The 21,437-nt window shown below is 39.1% G+C and overlaps 1 protein-coding gene across 7 annotated transcripts in view; it reads right to left on the bottom strand.

Annotated features, from left to right (window-relative positions):
• The window catches only part of LOC103296290 (phospholipid-transporting ATPase ABCA3-like), a 451,749-nt gene that overhangs the window by 384,509 nt on the left and 45,803 nt on the right, over positions 1-21,437 (bottom strand). Inside the window, exon 1 of one of the 7 annotated variants that reach the window (XM_054714401.1) lies at positions 4,205-4,258. The exons of the other annotated variants lie outside the window; for them this stretch is intronic. The gene's annotated coding sequence lies outside the window, so the exon portion shown is untranslated. Of the gene's footprint in view, positions 1-4,204; positions 4,259-21,437 lie in introns of those variants that run through there. 7 annotated transcript variants of the gene reach the window in all.

Raw genomic sequence — 21,437 nt, 5'->3', positions numbered from 1 at the left:
CAAAAACTAAAAACATTTCCCCTAAGAACAGGAACAAGACAGGGATGCCCACTCTCACCACTCCTGTTTGACATAGTACTGGAAGTATTAGCCATTGCAATTAGACAAGAAGAAGAAATAAAAGGCATCCAAATTGAAAAAGAACAAGTAAAGCTGTCTTTATTTGCAGACGACATGATATTGTACATAAAAAATCCGAAAGACTCCATCAAAAAACTAATAGACTTAATAAATGAATTCGGCAATGTAGCAGGATACAAAATTAACGCCAAGAAATCTATGGCCTTTCTATACACCAATAGTGAACTTACAGACAGAGAGACTAAAAAGGCAATCCCATTTACCATCGCACCAAAAAAATTAAGATACCTAGGAATAAACTTAACTAAGGAGGTAAAAGACCTATACGCAGAAAACTACAGGACACTGAAAAAAGAAATAGAGGAAGACGTAAACAGATGGAAAAACATACCATGTTCATGGATTGGTAGAATCAACATCATTAAAATGTCCATACTACCCAAAGCAATCTATAGATTCAATGCACTCCCCATTAAAATACCAATGGCATATTTCACAGACCTTGAAAGAACTCTCCAAAAATTCATCTGGAATAAAAAAAGACCCCGAATAGCCACAGCAATCCTGAGAAAGAAGAATAAAGTAGGCGGGATCTCAATACCAGATTTCAAGCTGTATTACAAAGCCACTGTTCTCAAAACAGCCTGGTACTGGCACAAGAACAGAGATATAGATCAATGGAACAGAATAGAGAATCCAGATATTGACCCAAACCACTATGCTCAATTAATATTTGACAAAGGAGGCATGAACATACAATGGAGTCAAGACAGTCTCTTCAATAAATGGTGTTGGGAAAATTGGACAGATACATGCAAAAAAATGAAGCTTGATCACCAACTTACGCCATACACAAAAATAAACTCAAAATGGATACAGGACTTAAACATAAGACGGGAAACCATAAAAATACTAGAGCAATCCACAGGCAGCAAAATCTCAGACTTATGCCAAAAGAAATTCTTCACTGACACTGGCCCTAGGGCAATGGAAGCTAAAGAGAAAATTAACAAATGGGACTACATCAAAATAAAAAGCTTTTTCACAGCAAAAGAAACCATCAACAAAACAACAAGAAGGCCTACTGCATGGGAGAACATATTTGCAAATGGCATCACTGATAAAGGTTTAATCTCCAACATCTACAGGCAGCTTATACAACTTAATAAAAGGAAGATAAATGACCCAATCTAAAAATGGGCAACAGACCTAATTAGATACTTTTCAAAAGAAGCCAGAAGGAAGGCCAAGAGACATATGAAAACATGCTCAACATCACTAATTATCCGAGAGATGCAAATCTAAACGACAATGCGGTACCATCTCACACCTGTCAGAATGGCTTTTATCAACAAATCAACAAATGACAAGTGCTGGCAGGGATGTGGATAAAAAGGAACCTTTGTGCACTGCTGGTGAGAATTAAGACTGGTGTAGCTACTGTGGAGAACAGTATAGAGTTTCCTCAACAAACTGAAAATGGAACTCCCATTTGACCCAGTAATCCCACTCCTGGGAATATATCCGAAGAAACTAGAAACACCAATCAGAAAGGATATATGCACCACTATGTTCATAGCAGCACAATTCAGCATAGCTAAGATTTGCAAGCAGCCTAAATGCCCATCAGCAGATGAGTGGAATAGAAAACTATGGTACATCTACACAATGGAATACTGTGCTCCTCTTATAAAGAAGGAATTCTTACCATTTGCAACAGCATGGATGGAACTGGAGAACATTATGATAAGTGAAATAAGCCAGCCAACGAGAGAGAAATATCACATGATCTCACTCATTTATGGAAAATAGAGAACATTACAACCTGATGAACAAAAAGATAGATACAGAGGCAGTAAAGCATCAAACAGACTGCCAAATTACAGCAGGCAGGCTGGGCAGTGTTGGGCAGGGGGGAAGAGATCAACCGTAGGACTTGTATGCATACATATAAGCACAACCAATGGACACAAGACACTGTGGGGGTTGGTTGAGGGCATGCGATAAGGGGTAGGCATGGCTGGGGGAAGGTGAATGGGGGAAAAAAGAGATATATGTACTACTATGTGTAATACTTTAAACAATAAAAAAAAAGAACTAAACTCAGAATGATAGCAATATTCTAGTGAATAATGCAGGATGTCCACAAGGAACATGGTCTCACTGAAACCAAGTCAGCCATATAACTAAAAGGCAGTTTAGGCTTTAATTTTATTTTCTTCTACTGATTTTTAAGTTCGGAATTCAGGTAACTAATTTTAGACTTTTCTGTGTTTATAATATGAACTAGAGGCCCCGTGCACAAAATTCGTGCACGGGGGTGGTGGGTGTCCCTAGGCCAGCCTGCACCCTCTCCAATCTGGGACCCTTCGAGGGATGTCTGACTGCCCGTCTGATCACCCCATAACCACTCCCCTGCTAACCTGATTGATGTCTAACTGCTCCCCTGCCAACCTGATTGCCCCTAACTGCCCTTCCCCACAGGCCTGGGTCCCTCCCAACTGCCCTTTCTTGCAGGCCCAGTCACCAACTTCCCTCCTCTGCCAGCCTGGTCACCCCTAACTGCTCTCCCCTGAAGGCTTGATTGCCCCCATCTTGTGGTGACCATCTTGTGTCCACATGGGGGCAGCCATCTTTGACTACATAGGGGCAGCCATCTTGTGTGTTGGGCGGTCAATTTGCATATTACTCTTTTATTAGATTAGATAGGATAGAGACCTGGTGCACAGGTGGGGGACAGCTAGTTTGCTCTGAAGGGTGTCCCCTATCAGGTTGGGGGTTCCCTTCGGGTGTGGGCCGACCTGGACGAGGCACCTGTGGTGGTTTGCAGGCTGGCCATGGCCCCCAGCAACCCAAGCGGAGGTTCTGGTATCTGGGATTTATTTATCTTCTACAATTGAAACTTTGTAGCCTTGAGCACAGGCCAGGGCCAGCCAGAGCGGGCGGGAAGCTTGGCTTCCTCCATTGCTGGGTAAACCCAAGCCTCCTGCTTGCTCCGTGGCCACATCCATCTTGGTTGGGTTAATTTGCATACTCACTCCTGATTGGCTGGTGGGCATGGCTTGTGGGCATAGTGGAGGTATAGTCAATTTGCATGCTTCTCTTTTATTAGTATAGATACTTAAAGTGATAAAGTTTTAAGCATTGTATCCCCAAAATTTTACTACCAAATCTGAACATGTCCTATTTTGTTCATTATTCAATTTAAAATATCTTCTAATGTCTTTGCAACTTCTTCTTTGACTCATGTATTATTTACATACTAGAGGCCTTAAGCACAAAATTCATGCAAACATAGGCCTTCCTGCTGGCACTGGCTTCCCTCTGGCACCCGGGAACCAGGTTTCCCTTGTAGCCTGGGCTTCATCTGGAAGGGCGTCCAGAAGGTCATTCAGCTGTCTGGTCTAATTAGCATATTATGCTTTTATTATTATATATATGTTGTTTATTATTATAGATAAGTTGTTGGATGTCTTGTCAATTATCATATTATGCTTTTATTATTATAGATATGTTATTATTATATATATGTTATAGATATGTCCTTATATTTGCAATTTTTCTAATTATAGTTAATCCTTGAACAACACGTTTTGAAATGCTTAGGTCCACTTACAGTGAATTTGTTTTCCAATAAATAACTAGGCTGTTTTCAATCCACAAAAGCATAGGGCCAACTGTATTCATTGATCTATTAATTTTTTTATAGCATCTTTGGATTTTGGTATACACAGGAAGTCCTGTAACCAATTGCCAGTAGATACCATGAGAAAACTAAATTTGGGGGAAACATTTTACACAGAGATTTTTTTAAAGGGAGCATACCCTTATGCAGGTGCTGCAGCTCAGAAGCCAGGGGGACTCCCTCCCCCTAGGGGGGCCCTCTATTCTCTGGGAAGGCTTTGGGCAGAGAGCCCGTCAGTGACTAAACTGTGTGATTTGGGAAAGCAGATCAGACTCGCCCACCTCTAGTGCATGGTCCTCACTCCTCCCACCTCTGCTAAACTGCTTGGTCTGCCCCATCCTGCTGGGCTCAGTGGCACAGAAGAAGAGCATAGGGCTGGGATTCTTGGCTTGTCCTGCTGGGTTTAATGGTGTGCGAGTGCCATAGATCCACACAGACCTGGGTTTTTCGGACTTTATCTGTCTGGGAATCATAGGGGTGAGTAGAAGGTTCTGCAGCTACATTGTAGGGAGGCAAATCCAAGCTCCCCTGTGAGTTGAGTCCCTGCTACACTGCTGGGCATAGTTCTGTGGGGGAAGAGAGAGAGAGAGAGGCTCAAGTGGAGACATTCAAAGTATGAAACCCTCAGAGACTATTATCTGGGACTGGGTGAAAGTAACTAGTCCCCTCCTGTGATCTGGGCTGGTATCATCCTAATGGGAGACTCTTCTAATTTATCCTCCTGAGCCCAGGGGGGCTGACCTCACTCCCACAGAGGTTGTGGGGAAGCACAGACTTGGTTGTAAAGTCTGTAAGGAGGATTCTCCAAAAGGTCAGGGGCTACTAGGGGGACCTTGCTGAAGGTGGCAGACCCTCCCTTGACTTTTTCAAATAAGTCTGAGCCCCCAGGTGTTTTACTGGAATCTTTATGTTTAGACTTCAAAAGTCCTTGCTTAAAGGACACTACAGAAGCATGTGTCTTCTCAAGGATGCTTACCCTGCAGATAGTATCTAATAGTTAATTTTAATTCAAGCTGTTGCTACAATAAAAGTCTAAGGAGGTAGGTGAATGGGGTTGCTTGGTTGCTATAACCAAGCAGTCCCTTAGCCTTCTCTTTCACAGAAAGGTGTGTCTGACTAATCCATTCACCTGTCACTCAGGGTCTGGTGGTCAGTCCTGGCAAGTGGTTCCCCATGTGAGGACCCAGGTATGCAATGAAATGTGACAAAACCCTTGAAAATGAAGAGTAAGAAAATCAAAGTAATTGTGCAGTAAGTCATTGGAACCCACTTAGGATTTCCAAGTTGGAGGGAATTGTTTCTCAGCTAAGGAATTCACTATCTCTGTTATGCTTCTGAAGAATGTGAGTATATTTTCCATTGGAAAAATAAGCTTATTTCTGAAAATAAGGAAAAAAAGGTTTTTTCCTGTATTTGCTTAGGAAGCAAAGGTTTTATATATATTATTAAAATAATTGTCGTTTTCATCAGGAAGTTGATTACTTTACATGAATAGATTACTTAATACTGTTTAAAAATAACAATATATAATCTTTTAGTTTAATGTATTTGACTGCCTTCCTAGGGTTTGAATTTTAAGAAACTTTTCCTTGACCTAAAATTGGCTTAGGTCATTCCACTGGGCCCTGAAATGCTTCAAGGATTTTCTTTCTCTCCTTATGAAGGAAATTTTATACTTAAGGCATATAAGAAGCTCTGTCAAATAAATAAATAATAATTATATTCTATTTACATATGCATATTAAATAGACTATAATATGCTTTCATTTATAAGTAATTGTTGTAAGTTATAATATTGTGGAATATTATGTTTTACAGAAAGGATAAAATTCCATGTCATTTGTATTATAATCAAATCAATAAGCATGTCATTTTAAATTTCCTGTCATTTGGAGATAGTCACTGTTTTATTGTAATGCATTAAAAAAAAGTTACATCTTCTGAGGGATCCATAGATCCATAGATTATTTTACATATCTCTGAGAATAAACTTTCACATCATCCCCTCAAATTGGATAAAAATTATTAGAACTCTATAGAGTATCTGGATTTATAGAAATACTGGCAAGAAAAATCAGGAGAAAAATAATTGTATTATAGGACTAAATGAACTAAAATTAATTATAGTTTTGGTAATTATTGTTCTCATGGTAATACATTTGTTTGCATGAATCCAGTAAGCATCTGATTTCTTCATAACTGGACATAAATCAGTTTCCAATTATAGTTTTATTAACCAAAACTTTACTGGAATGTCGTTACTGAAAGAGAGACATGCCAGGACTCTGGATGTCACCAGAAAGCTCCAAGGAATGAAGACTGACCTTGAAGCCAATAAGCCCCTTGGATAAATAGCCTGCTACCTTGCTTGGTCACGTGGTTCATGGCAGTCTTTCCAGATAAAAAACAAAGGTTACTTTCCTGAGAGATGGCATGAAAGAAACCTCAAGACATCTGTAGGGACGTCAACTTGTGAATGCATCCCAATTCTGTAGGTATTGCAGGCAAAGCCTGATGGCAACTGTGTGGCTTGGTATCTATGTCCTGGGAGTACACTTTCTCATGCGATTCCAGCAAAGTATTTTTTTTTAAAGCCAAGTAATCAACTATTATTTTTGTTATGTTCATGCAATCAGGCCAAATTATAACTAGACTTAATACAGAAAATAAATTAGTCTTTAATAAAAACAAGGGTGATTTTAGGGATAAAAATTGTTTCAACAGGTAATTATTAAAAACTGTTCTGACTATTGCCCAATAATACTAAATTTTATAACACAATTTGTCTCCACCAGACTACAAGCCTTACTTACACCTAGGGGATACCACCTCTAGGCACCATTGCCACCCCCTTCTGTGCCCAGGCCTCATTATCCCTCTGACAGAGAGCAAGGATCTCTTGGCTCTGAGAGAAACTGTCGATCCGCCTCAGCATGAAGCAGTTACAGAAGAAATCTGGTGTCCATTTTCTCTGAGAGAATTCAGAGCCAAGATCCTTGAGGGGGATATAGTAGGCAGACAGACATGAACAGAGCAAGGACAATAGGCCAACCAGAGGAGAGATAGACTCTGAGACATACTTTTCACCACTCCAACTGCTCTGGAGCTAGGAATAGAGGAACCTGTGTAGAACTAACCTTTAATCATAACTAATTAGAAGGAATTCATAGTTTTCATGTAATAGAAGGTATAGAGGTACATGAAAAAGAAAGTGAAATAGACAAACAGAAAGGTTATTATAAATTAGAAAAGGTATAAGTAAGTTGCAGAAGGCATGTATAAATTGTAAAAGGTATGTATAAGTTACACAGAGTCTATACAAGTAAAGAAGAACTACAGTGGAGGAAGTAAAAATTGTGAGAAGAGATATAAAGAAAGGCATATAACAGGAAGAAAAAAATTAGAGTAGGAATACTTAAGAATAATTGTGAAAGTTATAAAAATGTTTATAAAAGTCATAGAAGGTTTATAAAGAGAAATCCTAAAAGGAATTATAAGTATACTGAATAATAAATCTGACAGATGGAACACCTAAATTAATCTGAAAAGTAATCATATTATTTTAAATCTTAGAATACATATACTTGTATGTGAATAGGGGGTTAAGTTTTTCTTAAAGTTTTCTTTTCAAGGCCTTTGCAAAGTAATTAGGGAGGTGATTCAGCTGTGAATCTAGCAAGCAGAACCAATAAGCATGGTCAGACTGACCCACTAGGAATCAACATCATCTCGTCAACATCATCTCATCGCCTGACAATAGCTGATGTCTACAGACCCTAGGCCTTCACATAGCTACATTTCTCACCCTAGCCCCTTCCCTTTTATAATCCTGTTCCCTGCCCCTTGCTAGAAGGCAAGATTTAATTCTTGTAAGCACTCTGTCTTCTTAATTAGACTAAGCATTGCTGTCATTGCAATTCTCTTTGTTTTTCTTATAGTCTACAAAATTGGAACTCAAGCAGTAAACATGCTTCTTGGACCCTGCCATTCTAAAGCATAAAGTTTGCCATCCCCCTCTATCTTCTGCAGCCAGCAAAACAAAAGGGGGGAGATGTGGGGAAGCATAGGACTTGGTTGGAAAGTCTGTAAGGAGGAATCTCTGAAAGGTCGGAGACCACTAGGGGGACCTTGCCGAAGGCAGCAGATCCTGCCTTGATTTTTCAAAACTAGAATCTTTATATTTAGACTTCAAAATATCCTTGCTTAAAGGACACTACAGACACACGTGTCTTCTCAAGGATGCTTACCCTGCTGATAGTACCTAATAGTTAAGTTTAGTTCAAGCTGTTGTTACAATAAAAGCCTAAGGAGGCAGGTAAATGGGGTTGTTTTTGGTTCCTATAGCCAAACAGTCTCTTACCCCTCTCTTTCACTGAAACATGTGTCAGAGTAATCATTCATCCATCGCTCAAGGTCTGCTGGTCAGTCCTGGCAGGAGATGGCTGGGTGTCCCAACCTGAGCCTGCAACAAGCCCTGGTAGGGGGAACTAGAGTTGGAGACTGACAGAGACTGAAGGGTCCAGCTTTGAATCAGGGACTAATTTCCCTAAGTAGGGGACCTTTCTCAGCTAGCCTGGGCTCATACTTCAGTGTCTCTTTGGAAGGCCCTGGAATAAGATCAGGTAACCTTAGGGGGAGGTGGAATAGCTAATGGTGAAGGTGGGCCTCAGGGAGCCTGAGTCCTATCACAGATCTGCCCCCAGCTCTAAGCTGGAAGAAGACCCTTTCACATAGATTGGCCCCTCCCATGCACATATAGGTGTAGTAGCTGCAGATATAAATAGTGAACAGTGTGGTAGCTACAGACAGGTAGTCTAAGGCTGGCTACATACAATATCTGACAGCAACTTGCTCCTGCAATTCACACCAGTGGACCCAGAAACAATATAATCAGTGGTGAGCTTCAGACTACACCAGAGCATCGCCTAACTAGCCACACAAGTGGCACATCCCAAAGGGGATCCCAGCAGGCACCAGACCCTGCTTGAAACAACCAAGCCTCAGGGGGCAGACCTAGCACAGCATCTTGTACAAGGTGAGATAGGTTTATACCAATAGTCACCCAGCCTGAAGTGTTAACTGCACCCATGAAAATGCAAACAGCAATCAAGCCTCAACTACAACATGGGTGCACATAACTCACAAGAAACATTCCTGGAGCATAGATCTCAGGTGATCCAAAGACTGGCACTAAGCCCAATAAGACATCTCAAGAGTGCACCTGCACAGCAGCTTGCACACTGTGCTCAGGGTTGAGTCTCACAGTCAGCCAACCTGAGGGTCAATCCCACAAATAAAAGGGCTAAGAGCAACCAAAACTCAATTACAAAAGGAGGGCCCACATAAACCACACAAGGGACAGTCTTAGAGCACCCAGCTCAGGGTAATAAGGAGACTACATCACTGGGTCCCACAGGACAGCTACTACATATGACCACCCAAAATACTGGGAGTCATAGAAATTATATCTAATACATAGAAACAAACACAAAGTGACAGCCAAAATGAGGAAACAAAGAAACAGACCCAAAATGAAAGAATAGGAAGAATCTCCAGAGAAAGCTAAATTAAATAGAGGCAAGCAAATGATCAGATATAGAATTAAAAGTAATGGTAATAAGGATGCTCAAGAAACGTAGTGGAAACTACAACAGCATAAAAAGGACATGAAAACTATTAAAAAGAACAAGTCAGAAATGAAGAATGACATCACGTAAATTTCCCTAACCTTGTGAAGGAAAAGGTTACACAAATTCAGAAAGAACAGAGAGTCTCAACCAAGATGAACCCAAAGAGACCTACACTAGGGCATATCACAATTAAAATGGCAAAAATTAAAGACAAAGAGAGAATCTTAAAGTCAGGGAGGGGAAAAAAAAAACAACCAGTTACCTACATGGTAGTTCCCATAAGGCTATAAGCTGATTTCTCAACAGAAACACTTCAGGTTAGAATGGATTGGCATGAAGTATTCAAAGTAATGAAAAACAAGGACATGAATTCAAGACAACTCTATCCAGAAAGGTTGTCATTTAAAACATAAAGAGCTTCCCAGACCAAAAAAAAGGCTAAAAGAGTTCATTACCATTTAACCAGCACTCTATGAACTTTTAAAGGGTCTGCTCTAGAAACAAGAAAAAAATATATAGAGAAACATAGGTATGAAGAAAAAAATGGCAATAAATAAGTACCTATAAAAAATAACCTTAAATATAAATGGATTAAATGCTCCAATCAAAAGAGATAGAGTAGTTGAATGGATAAGAAAACATGACCCATATATATACTGTCTCCAAGAGACCCACTTCAGAACCAAAGATTCACACAGGATGAAAGAGAAAGGATGAAAAATATTCCATGCAAATGAACAACAACAACAAAAAGTTGGGGTAGCAATACTTATATCTGACAAAATAGACTTCAAAACAAAGGCTATAACAAGAGAACATAGTCACTCCATAATACTAAAGGTATTAATCCAACAAGAGGATATATGAAGTCAACATACGAACACCTTAATATATACAAAAAGACCCCAACTCTTGGTGGACTTTAGGGGAAATATGGATAGTAATACAGCCATTGGGACTTTTTAAAAATATATTTTTTAATTGATTTCAGAAAGGAATGGAGAAGGAGAGAGAGATAGAAACATCAATGATGAGAGAGACTCATTGATCAGCTGCCTCCTGCATGCCCCACACTGAGGATCAAACCTGCAACCCTGGCATATGCCCTCACTGGAATCCAGCCATGATCTTCTGGTTCATAGGTCGATGCTCAAACACTAAGCTATGTTGGCCAAGCATAATTGGGGTCTTTAGCACACCACTCTCATCACTGAATATATCTTCCAAACGAAAGAAAATCAATAAGAAAACACTGACCATAAATGACACACTGGATCAGATAGATTTAATTGATATAGAGCATTTCATCCCAAAGCAGCAGAATATACCGTATATTCTTCTCAAGTGCATATAAAACATTATCAAAGATAGACCACATATTAGGACACAAAATAAGTCTTAACAAATTTAAAAAGATCAAAATTATATCAAGCATCTTCTCAGATCACAATAGCATGAAACTCAAAATAAATGAAAATAAAAACACTCAAGCACATGTAGGATATATAGCATGTTATTAAACAACTAGAGGCCCAATGAACAAATTCGTGTATGGGTGGGGTCCCTTGGGGTTGGCCTGCGGAATTGAGCCAAAACCCGCAGTTCAACGCCACCTGCTGCTCCTCCTCATCCTGGCCCCACTGCGCCTGTCTCGGGCTAGTGCCATCAGTCCTGACTGGGAGAGATTGGGAGAGGCTTGAGCCACCTCAGCAGTGCTCGCCAGCTGTGAGCCCTGCGTCTGGCACCTATACCAAAGGGGGTTGGGGGTGGGGACTAGGGAGTGTGGGGTTGGAAAGTGAGGGGCTGGGGGAGTTGGGAGATAGGGGGCTGGGACACAGGACAATTTTGTCAGCCCAGGATCTGGATCCGTCCTGCTGACATTCACACTGGTTGTCGGGAGCCACCTGGCAGCCACTTTTATATCATTTCTTCCTTGGGAAGTGTCTAGGGAGGGGAAGCAGCTGCAGTGCCTGAGGCCAACTTCCAGGAGACTGGCGGCATTGTTGGGATTGTACCGGTGGTGCTGGTCTATCAGTGCCTGGCCCATTCTCCAGAAATTGGACCTGCAGGACTACTGAGGGAGTGAGCAGCTGCTGCCAGTCTGGTGGGCCATGGGGACAGGGCAGTCAGCTGAGAGGCGCTCCTGCTGTAGGAGCACACTGACCACCAGGGGGCAGCTCCTGTTTTGAGCATCTACCCCCTGGTGATCAGTGTGTGTCATAGCAATGGGTCATTTAGTCGCTTAGGCTTTTATATATATATATAGATGAACAACGAGATCAAGAAAGAAAGAAAAAACTTCCTGGAAACAAATGAAAATGAACTTAACAACCTCAAATCTATGGAACACAGCAACAGCAGTCCAGAGAGGGAAGTTCATAGCACTATAAGCCTACTTCAAGAAGCAAAATAATATAATAATAATCATCATCATCATCATCATCATCTCAAATAAACATTGTAACCCTCCACATAAAAGAACTTGATAAAGAAAAACAAATAGAGCCCAGAGTAATAGAAGAAAGGAAATAATAAAGATCAGAGCAGAAATAAATGACATAGAGACTAAAAAACAATATAAAAGATAAATGAAACCAAGAGCTGGTTTGTAGAAAAGATAAACAAGATTTATGAACCCCTATCCAGATTTATCAAAAAACAAAGAGAAAGGATGAAAATAAAATCAGAAATGAAAGAAGAGTACTAACAACTTACTCCATAAAAGTACAAAAGATTGTAAGGAAATAATGTGAACAACTATATTGCAACAAATTGGACAACCTGGGCAAAATGGACAAATTCCTAGAAACATATAATCTTCCAAAACTGAATCAGGAAGAATCAGAAAACCTGAATAGACCAATAACAACTAATGAAATTGAAGCATTAAAAAAAAACCAAAAAACTCCCAGCAAACAAAAATTGTAGACCACATGGATTCACAGATGAATTTTACCAAACATTCAAAGATATAATATCAATCCTCCTTAAACTATTCCAAAAATTCAAAAGGCAGGTATATTTCCAAGCTCTTTTTATGAGGGTAGGGCCAGTATTATCCTAATTCCTAAACCAGATCTTACAAGTGTAGCTACCATCAATAAGTCAACCAACAACAAGTGTTTGCAGGATCTGGAGAAAAAGGAACCCTAGTACACTGCTGGTGGGAATGATGACTGGTACAAAATAGCATGGAGTTTCCTCAAAAAATTAAAAATAGAACTGTCATTTGACCCAATGACCCCATTGCTAGGAATATATTCTAAGGAACCTTACACACCAATCAGAAAGAATATAAGCACCCCTATGTTCATTGTGGTGTTATTTACAATAGCGAAGATCTAGAAAGAGCCCACGTGCCCATAGGTAGATCAGTGGATAAAGCAAGCTGTGGTACATTTACACAATGGAATACTATGTGGCTATAATAAAAGTTGATTTCACTCTTTGTGACAGTAAAGAGAGACCTGGAAAGTATCATGCTGAGTGAAATAAGTCAGTTAGAGAAAGACAAGTATCACATGATCTCACTTATATGTGGACTCTAATGAACAAAATGAATTGACAACCAAAGTAGATCCAGAGAGATGGAAGCATGTAACAGACTGAGGATCCCTAGTGGTATGGGTTTAGGGGGGAGATAAATCAAAGAACTTACATATGAATAACCCATGGGCATAGACAAGAGAAGGGTGAAGGCCTGGGGAGGGGAAAGAGGTGGAGAGGAGGGAGTTAATGGAGGGGGAAGTGGGATATCTGTAACACTTCAACAATAAAGATAAATTTTAAAAATAAAATAAAATGTTTTCATTTCTTTCTAAAAGAAAGGAATGAAGATAAGCATTTTATCATACACAGAGCTCAAAGTAATGATTATAAGGATGCTGAACAGCATGGACAAAGCCTTAGAAGCTATGAAAAACAACCAGTCAGAAATAAAGAATGACATGGCAGAAATAAAGAATACACTGAAAGGAATAAACAGCAGATTAGAGGATTAAATAAAATCAGAATTAAAAGCAGATTAAATAAAATGAAAGAAGAGTACTAACAACTTACTCCACAAAAATATAAAAGATTGTAAAGAAGTAATGTGAGGATTGGATTTGCAGATGACATAATATTGTACATAGGAAATCCTAAAGACTCCACAAAAAATTACTAAATTTAATTTGGCAATGTAGCAGGGTACACATTTAACACCCAGAAATCAATGCTATTTTTATATACCAATAATCAATACTCAGGAGAGGTGAAAATGGTAGCAGAATAGACAGACGTGTCCCGAGCCTTGTCCTGGAGCAGAAAGAAAGAACAGCTGAGGGTCGCACAGGGAGTGTTTGTTGGTGAGTTGAGGGACAGCTATACTCCAGGAGACTGTGGGGGACTGCTAGATGGGGCTCCCCTGACCAGGAAGCCCCCACTGCTTCTGGGTTCCCTCCCGGAATGACCGGCTCAGACGTGGAGACTGTGCCGTCTTGAAGGGAAGAGTGGATGTTATTGGAAGCCTGAAAATCTACAACTGCGGCAACCACCGAACAGTGGCAAACCCCAGAGCACCGGTTCCCAAATGGCACAAACACGTGGATTCAGAGGAGCTCTACACTCCACCACGGAAAGGTCAGATTTCGCCTGGGATAAGGTGAGGTCTCTGGTCCCGGCGGGAGAGAGAAATGCGCGCACTGCGGAAACTGGAGGACCAGGGGAAGTCTGCACCTAGAAAAATCCGCGCGGCTGTTGGCGCTGGCGTGATTCATGAATGTGGAAGGGGGTCCTCAGAGCTGCTAACAGAAAGGAACTCTAAAAAGCAACCCATTTTGATCTGACACAAAAGGACAGCCTAAACATTTTAAAAGTGTGCCGGCTGCTTTGATCTAAAGAGGCAAAAAAGACTGCACAGACTTGCACGCAGCCCTGGAGTTCGCACAGTTTTTATTTGTTTGTTTTTGTTTTTTTCTTTTTCCTTTAAGTCCTTGCTTCTGATTACTAAGCCCAATACTAAGCCCAATTAGGATCACCCAATTGGGAACACCCTAAGAGACTGCAGGGGAAAGTTGTTTTTCTGGAACCTGGGGATCAGAGTGGGGAATAACCATCAGAGAACCAGCTCTGGGGCAACCCACTCCCACAAACCGGTATTAAGTGCCACAGGGAAACAAAATCTAAACACTAGCTAGAGAGGACCTATAGACCCGGAGGTCAATCCAGAAACACTGCCACCCAAGGGTTGAATCACAAATTGACTCTTGTGTAAACACAAATAAAAGAATACAAGAAATTAAGACATACTGCCTGCTTAAAAATCAGGACTGGCTTACAACACTGAGGAGCAGTGGAACACAGGGAACTGCAATACTGTCCTGATTAGGAAACAGGCGAGCCAAACAGAACAGGAGAGGAAGTGAATGACCTTCACTACTGAACAATTTATTTTTATTTTTTTAATTGTTTTCATCTTTTACATAAGAAAATATCTTTTTCTATTTTCCTCACTTGATTTTACCTTTTTAATTATTACATTTTTATTTTCAATCAGTATTATTACTAAAACTATTTTACCTTTTTTTAAAATATCATTTTATTCTCTATTCTACTTTGGGATTAGTGCTCTACATTCTATTTTCATCTCCCCTTTAGCATCATTTTACTCTATCTCAACTTTACCTTTATGCTATCACTTTCTTCCTAACTTTTCCCCCTTTGTTGTCCTGTTTCTCTTACCCTTTTCCTGCATTATATTTTCCCTATTCTTTCTTTTTACCCCCTGTTAAAATTTCACCCTACTTATATATCTAATTTCCAATCCCCTGCTTCAAGTCCATACACACCTCTCTTTTCTGTCTTCACTATGCCAAAAATTGTTTTTCTCTCTGTCCTTTTGTTGTTGTTTTCTTGATTGTTGATTATATCGATTTTTTATGCTTGTTTGTAAGATTGTTTTGCTTATTCTTTTTGTTTGTTTGTTTTGTTTGTTTTTTGCTTTTGTTTTCCCTTGCCTCGATTGATATTAGTTGTTGTTTGTAGTTTGTATTCATCTCCAGATACGTGTTGCTAGCATTTGTTAGGATTAGTGGCTGTTCTATTGGAGTTTTCTCCCCATAAATACAGCTTATTTCCCTCTTATTTCATATTCTCTTTCTTATCTCTCTTACTTTTTTTCCTTTTCTCAATTTCTTTTTTGCACTCCTTTCTTTCTTTTTTTTCTCTCTTCTTCTTTCTCTCCTATTCTCTAGTTTGTCTTTTTTTGTGGTCACCTTTATTAGGGGTTATTAATACCATGAATACATTTCTGTTCAGTGCCTTGTGCTTTGTATCTGCTTGTGTTGTATTTTGTGCCTTCAAATCAATGCAGGAGAGAGAGAACTATATAACCAGACACCCAGAGAAAAGAGACCATGGAGAGACAAAGAAACAGCCCACATATGAAAGAAAAGCAGGCATCACCAGAAAAAGAAGTAAACAAAATGGAGGCAAGCAACCTCCCAGAGAAAGAATTCAGAGAAATTGTCAAAAGGTTGCTGAAAAGAATGGAAGACAAATTTGACAATATGTGTAAGAACCAAAAGGAAATGAAGAAGAACCAAGAAGAAATGAAAAATGACATCGCTGCTGTAAAGAACTCAATAGAAAGCATCAGGAGTAGTCTAGAAGATGCAGAGGACACATCAGTGAGCTAGAAGACAAAGTAGGAAAAAATACCCTAGTAGAGTATCTTCTAGAAAAAAAATTGAAAAGCAGGAGGAGAGCCTAAGGGAACTTTGGGACTACACGAAACAAAACAACATCCGCATAATAGAGATTCGAGAAGGAGAGGAAACTGAGCAAGGAATAGAAAACCTGTTTGAAGAAATAATGACAGGATACTTCCCTGATACAGAGAAGGAAAAAACCCACACAAATCCAAGAAGCTCACAGAGTCCCAAGCAAAATGAATCCCAAAAGACCAATGCCAAGGAATATTGTAATTAAATTGGCAAACACCAACAACAAAGTAAGAATCTTAAAAGCGGCCAGAGAGAGACAGAAAGTTACATACAAAGGATCCCCTGCCAGACTAGCGACTGATTTCTCAACAAAAACACATCAGGCCAGAAGGGAATGGAATGAAATACACAAAGTCATGCAAAGGAAGGGTCTGAATCCAAGAATGCTGTACGCAGCAAAGCTATCAATCAAAATTGAGGGGGAAATCAGGAGCTTCACAGACAAAAAAGGACTAAGGGAATTTATTACAACCAAACCAGCAATGCAAGACATGCTAAAGGGTCTGCTATAAAAATAAATAAATAAATAGGAAGCGAAGAAGGAACACAGGGGTAAAGAATAAAAATGGCGACAAATAAGCACTATCAATAATAACTTTAAATGTGCCAAAACCAGTTTGGCTCAGTGGATAGAGCGTAGGCCTGAGGACTGAAGGGTTCCAGGTTCGATTCCGGTAAAGGGCATGTACCTTGGTTGCGGGCACATCCCCAGTGGGGGGTGTGCAGGAGGCAGCTGATCAATGTTTCTCTCTCATCGATGTTTTTAACTCTCTATCCCTCTCTCTTCCTCTCTGTGAAAAATCAATAAAATATATTTTTTTAAATAATAATTATAATAACTATAAATGTAAATGGATAAAATGCACCAATCCAAAGGTATAGGGTAACAGATTGTATAATAAAACACAACTCATATATCTGCTGTCTACAAGAAACCCATCTCAGAAAAAAAGACACACACAGACTGAGGGTGAAGGGATAAAAAAAAAGGTTTTTCAGGTGAATGGAAATGAAAAAAAAGCTAGGGTAGCAATACTTATATCCGACAAATTAGATCAAGGTGAAGGACATAACAAGAGATAAGGCCACTTCACAATACTAAAGGGAGCAATCCAATAAGAAGAAATAACTCTGGTAAACATATACAGACCCAATAAAGGAGCACCCAGATACATAAATAAACTCCTGGAGGATATCAAAGGAGAGATTGACAGCAATACAATCATAGCAGAAAACTTTAATACCCCACTAACACCACTGGACAAATCCTCTAAACAAAAAATCAGCAAAGAAACATCAATCCTATATGACTCACTAGACCAGATGGAATTAATTGACATCTTTAGAACATTTCACCCCAAAGCTACAGAATATACATTCTTCTCAAGTGAACATGGGTCATTTTCAAAGACAGACCATATGTTGGGTCATACACAAAGTCTCTTCAAATTCAAGAAGATAGAAATTATATTAAGCTACTTCTCAGATCACAGTGACATAAAACTGGAAATCAACTACAATAAAAACATTCCAAAAAAGCAAACACATGGAGACTAAACAGCATCCTATTAAACAATGACTAGGTTACCAGAGAGATCAAGGAAGAAATAAAAGACATCATGTCAACAAATGACAATGAAAACACAACAATCCAAAATCTATGGGACACAGCGAGTGCAGTCTTGAGAGGGAAGTTCATAGCTCTACAAGTCTACTGCATAAAACAAGAAAAAATGGTAATAAATTACCTAACCCTACAACTCAAAGAGTTAGAAAGAGAGCAACAAGAAAAGCCCAGTGTAACCAGAAGGAAGGAAATAACAAAGATCAGAGTGGAGATAAATGACATAGAGACCAAAGAAACAATACAAAAGATCAACAAAATCAGGAGCTGGTTCTTTGAAAGGATAATCAAGATTGATGAACCTCTAGCCAGGCTAACCAAGAAGCAAACAGAGAGGACCCAAATAAACAAAATCAGAAATGAAAGAGGAGAAATAACAACAGACCCCACATAAATACAAAGGATTGTGAAAAAATACTACAAACAACTCTATTCCGACAAACTGGACAACCTGGAGGAAATGGACATATTCCTAGAAAATATAACCTTCCAAACTCAATCAAGAAGAATCTAAAGAGCTCAATAGGCCAGTAACTATGGAAGAAATTGAAGCAGTCATCAAAAAGCTTCCAGCAAACAAAAGCCCGGGGCCAGATGGCTTCACAGGGGAGTTTTACAAAACATTCAAGGAAGAACTAAAACCTATTCTCCCCAGATTATTCCAAAAAATTCAAGAGGAACAATCACTTCCAAGCTCCTTCTATGAATCCAGCATCACCCTAATACCAAAACCAGATAAAGACAACACAATGAAAGAGAATTACAGGCTAATATCCCTCATGAACATAGATGCCAAAATCCTCAACAAAATTCTAGCAAATCGGCTCCAGCAGTATATCAGAAAGATCATAAACCATGACCAAGTGGGATTTATCCCAGGAATGCAAGGATGGTACAATATCTGCAAATCAATAAACGTGATACTTCACATAAACAAATTGAGAGATAAAAATCACATAATCATATCAATTGATGCAGAAAAGGCATTTGACAAAATCCAACACTCTTTTGTGATAAAAACTCTCAGCAAGGTGGGAATAGAAGGATCATACCTCAACATAATAAAAGCCATATATGATAAACCCACAGCTAACATCATTCTCAATGGGCAAAACTAAAACCATTTCCCCTAAGAACAGGAACAAGACAGGGATGCCCACTCTCACCACTCCTGTTCGACATAGTACTGGAAGTATTAGCCATTGCAATTAGACAAGAAGAAGAAATAAAAGGCATCCAAATTGGAAATGAAGAAGTAAAGCTGTTCTTACTTGCAGATGACATGATATTGTACATAAAAAACCCCAAAACTTGATCAAAAAAATTAATAGACCTAATAAATGAGTTCAGCAATGTAGCAGAATACAAAATTAATGTTAAGAAACCTATGGCCTTTCTATACACCAATAATGAACTTACAAAAGGAGAGACTAAAAAAGCAATCCCATTTACCATGGCACCAAAAAATTAAGATACCTAGGAATAAACTTAAGTAAGGAGGTAAAAGACCTATATGCAGAAAACTACAGGACACTGAAAAAAAGAGAGAGAGGAAGACCTAAACAGATGGAAGAACATACCATGTTTATGGATTGGTAGAATCAACATCATTAAAATGTCCATACTACCCAAAGCAATCTATAGATTCAATGCACTCCCCATTAAAATACCAATGGCATATTTCACAGACCTAGAAGGAACTCTCCAAAAATTCATCTGGAATAAATAAAGACCCGAATAGCCACAGCAATCCTGAGAAAGAAGAACAAAGCAAGTGGGATCTCAATACCAGATTTCAAGCTGTATTACAAAGCCACTGTTCTCAAAACAGCCTGGTCCTGGCACAAGAAACGGCATATAGACCAATGCAATAAAATAGAGAACCCAGATATTGACCCAAACCACTATGCTCAATTAATATTTGACAAAGGAGGCATGAACATACAATGGAGTCAAGACAGTCTCTTCAATAAATGGTGTTGGGAAAATTTGACAGATACCTGCAAAAAAAAAAAAATGAAACTAGACCACCAACTTCCACCATACACAAAAATTAACTCAAAATGAATAAAGGACCTCAATATAAGATGAGAAACCATAAAAATACTAGAGGAATCCACACGCAGAGAAATCTCAGACATATGCAGAAGCAATTTCTTCACCAATACCAATCCTAGGGCAATGGAAGCTAAAGAGAAAATAAACAAATGGGACTACATCAAAATAAAAATCTTTTGCACAGCAAAAGAAACCATCAACAAAACAATAAGAAAGCCGAAAGTACGCGAGAACATATTTGCAAGTGTTATCACTGATAAAGGTCTAATCTTCAACATCTACAGGGAATTCATACAACTTAATAAAAGGAAGATAAATGATCCAATAAAAAAATGAGCAACGGACCTAAATAGAACCTTTTTGAACGAAGACAGAAGGAAAGCCAAGAGACATGTGAAAACATGCTCAAAGTCAGTAATTATCTGAGAGATGCAAATCAAAATGACAATGTGGTACTATCTCACACCTGTCAGAATGGCAACCATCAACAAGTCAACAAATGACAAATACTGGCGAGGATGCGGAGAAAAAGGAACCCTCGTGCACTGCTGGTGGGAATGCAGACTGGTGCAGCCACTGTGGAGAACAGTATGGAGTTTCCTCAAAAAATTAAAAATGGAGCTCCCATTTGACCCATTAATCTCACTCTAGGAATATATCCTAAGAAACTAGGAAAACCAATGAGAAAGGATATATGCACCCCTAGGTTCATAGCAGCACAATTCACCATAGGTAAGATTTGGAAACAGCCTACATGCCAATCAGCAGATGACTGGATTAGAAAACTATGGTACATCTACACAATGGAATACTACGCTGCTATAAAAAAGAAGGAATTCTTATTATTTGCAACAGCATGGATGGACCTGGAGAGCATTATGTTAAGTGAAATAAGCCAGGCAATGAAAGAAAAATACCACATGATCTCATTCATTTATGGTAAATAAAGAACATTATAATCTGATGAATAAAAAGGTAGATACAAAGCAGTAAAGCACCAAATAGATTGTCAAATTACAGCAGGAAGGCTGGGAAGTGTTGGGTAGGGAGGGAAATAGATCAACCAAAGGACTTGTATGCATGCATATAAGCACACCAAAGGACACAAGACACTGGGGGGGGAGGGTGGGATGAGGGCATGCGACAGGGGTTAGGGGAGGCTGGGGGCAGGTCAATGGGGAAAATAAAGGAGATATATGTACTAATATATGTAATATTTTAAACAATTTAAAAAATAATTAATAAATAAATACTCAGAAAGAGGAACTAAAAAACAATTCCATTTACAATTGCAACAAAAACTACAATACTGAGGAATAAACATAACCAAGGATGTAAAAGGCCTGAACTCAGAAAACTACAGGACAAGGAAAAAAGAAATAGAGGAAGATACAAAGAAGTATGGATTGGAAGAATTAACATCATTAAAATGCCCATACTACCTAAAGCAATCTATATATTTAATGCAACCCCTAATAAAACACCAACAGCACATTTCACAGATCTAGAATGAATACTCAAAAAACTTATATAGAACCAAAAGAGACTCTGAATAGCCACAGCACTCTTGAAAAAGAAGAACAAAATAGGAGAGA

This window comes from Eptesicus fuscus, chromosome 4 (genome assembly GCF_027574615.1).
Source record: "Eptesicus fuscus isolate TK198812 chromosome 4, DD_ASM_mEF_20220401, whole genome shotgun sequence".
Taxonomy (NCBI): domain Eukaryota; kingdom Metazoa; phylum Chordata; class Mammalia; order Chiroptera; family Vespertilionidae; genus Eptesicus; species Eptesicus fuscus.
The sequence above is the reverse complement of the archived record's forward strand: the minus strand, read 5'-3'. Positions and strand labels throughout refer to the sequence as shown.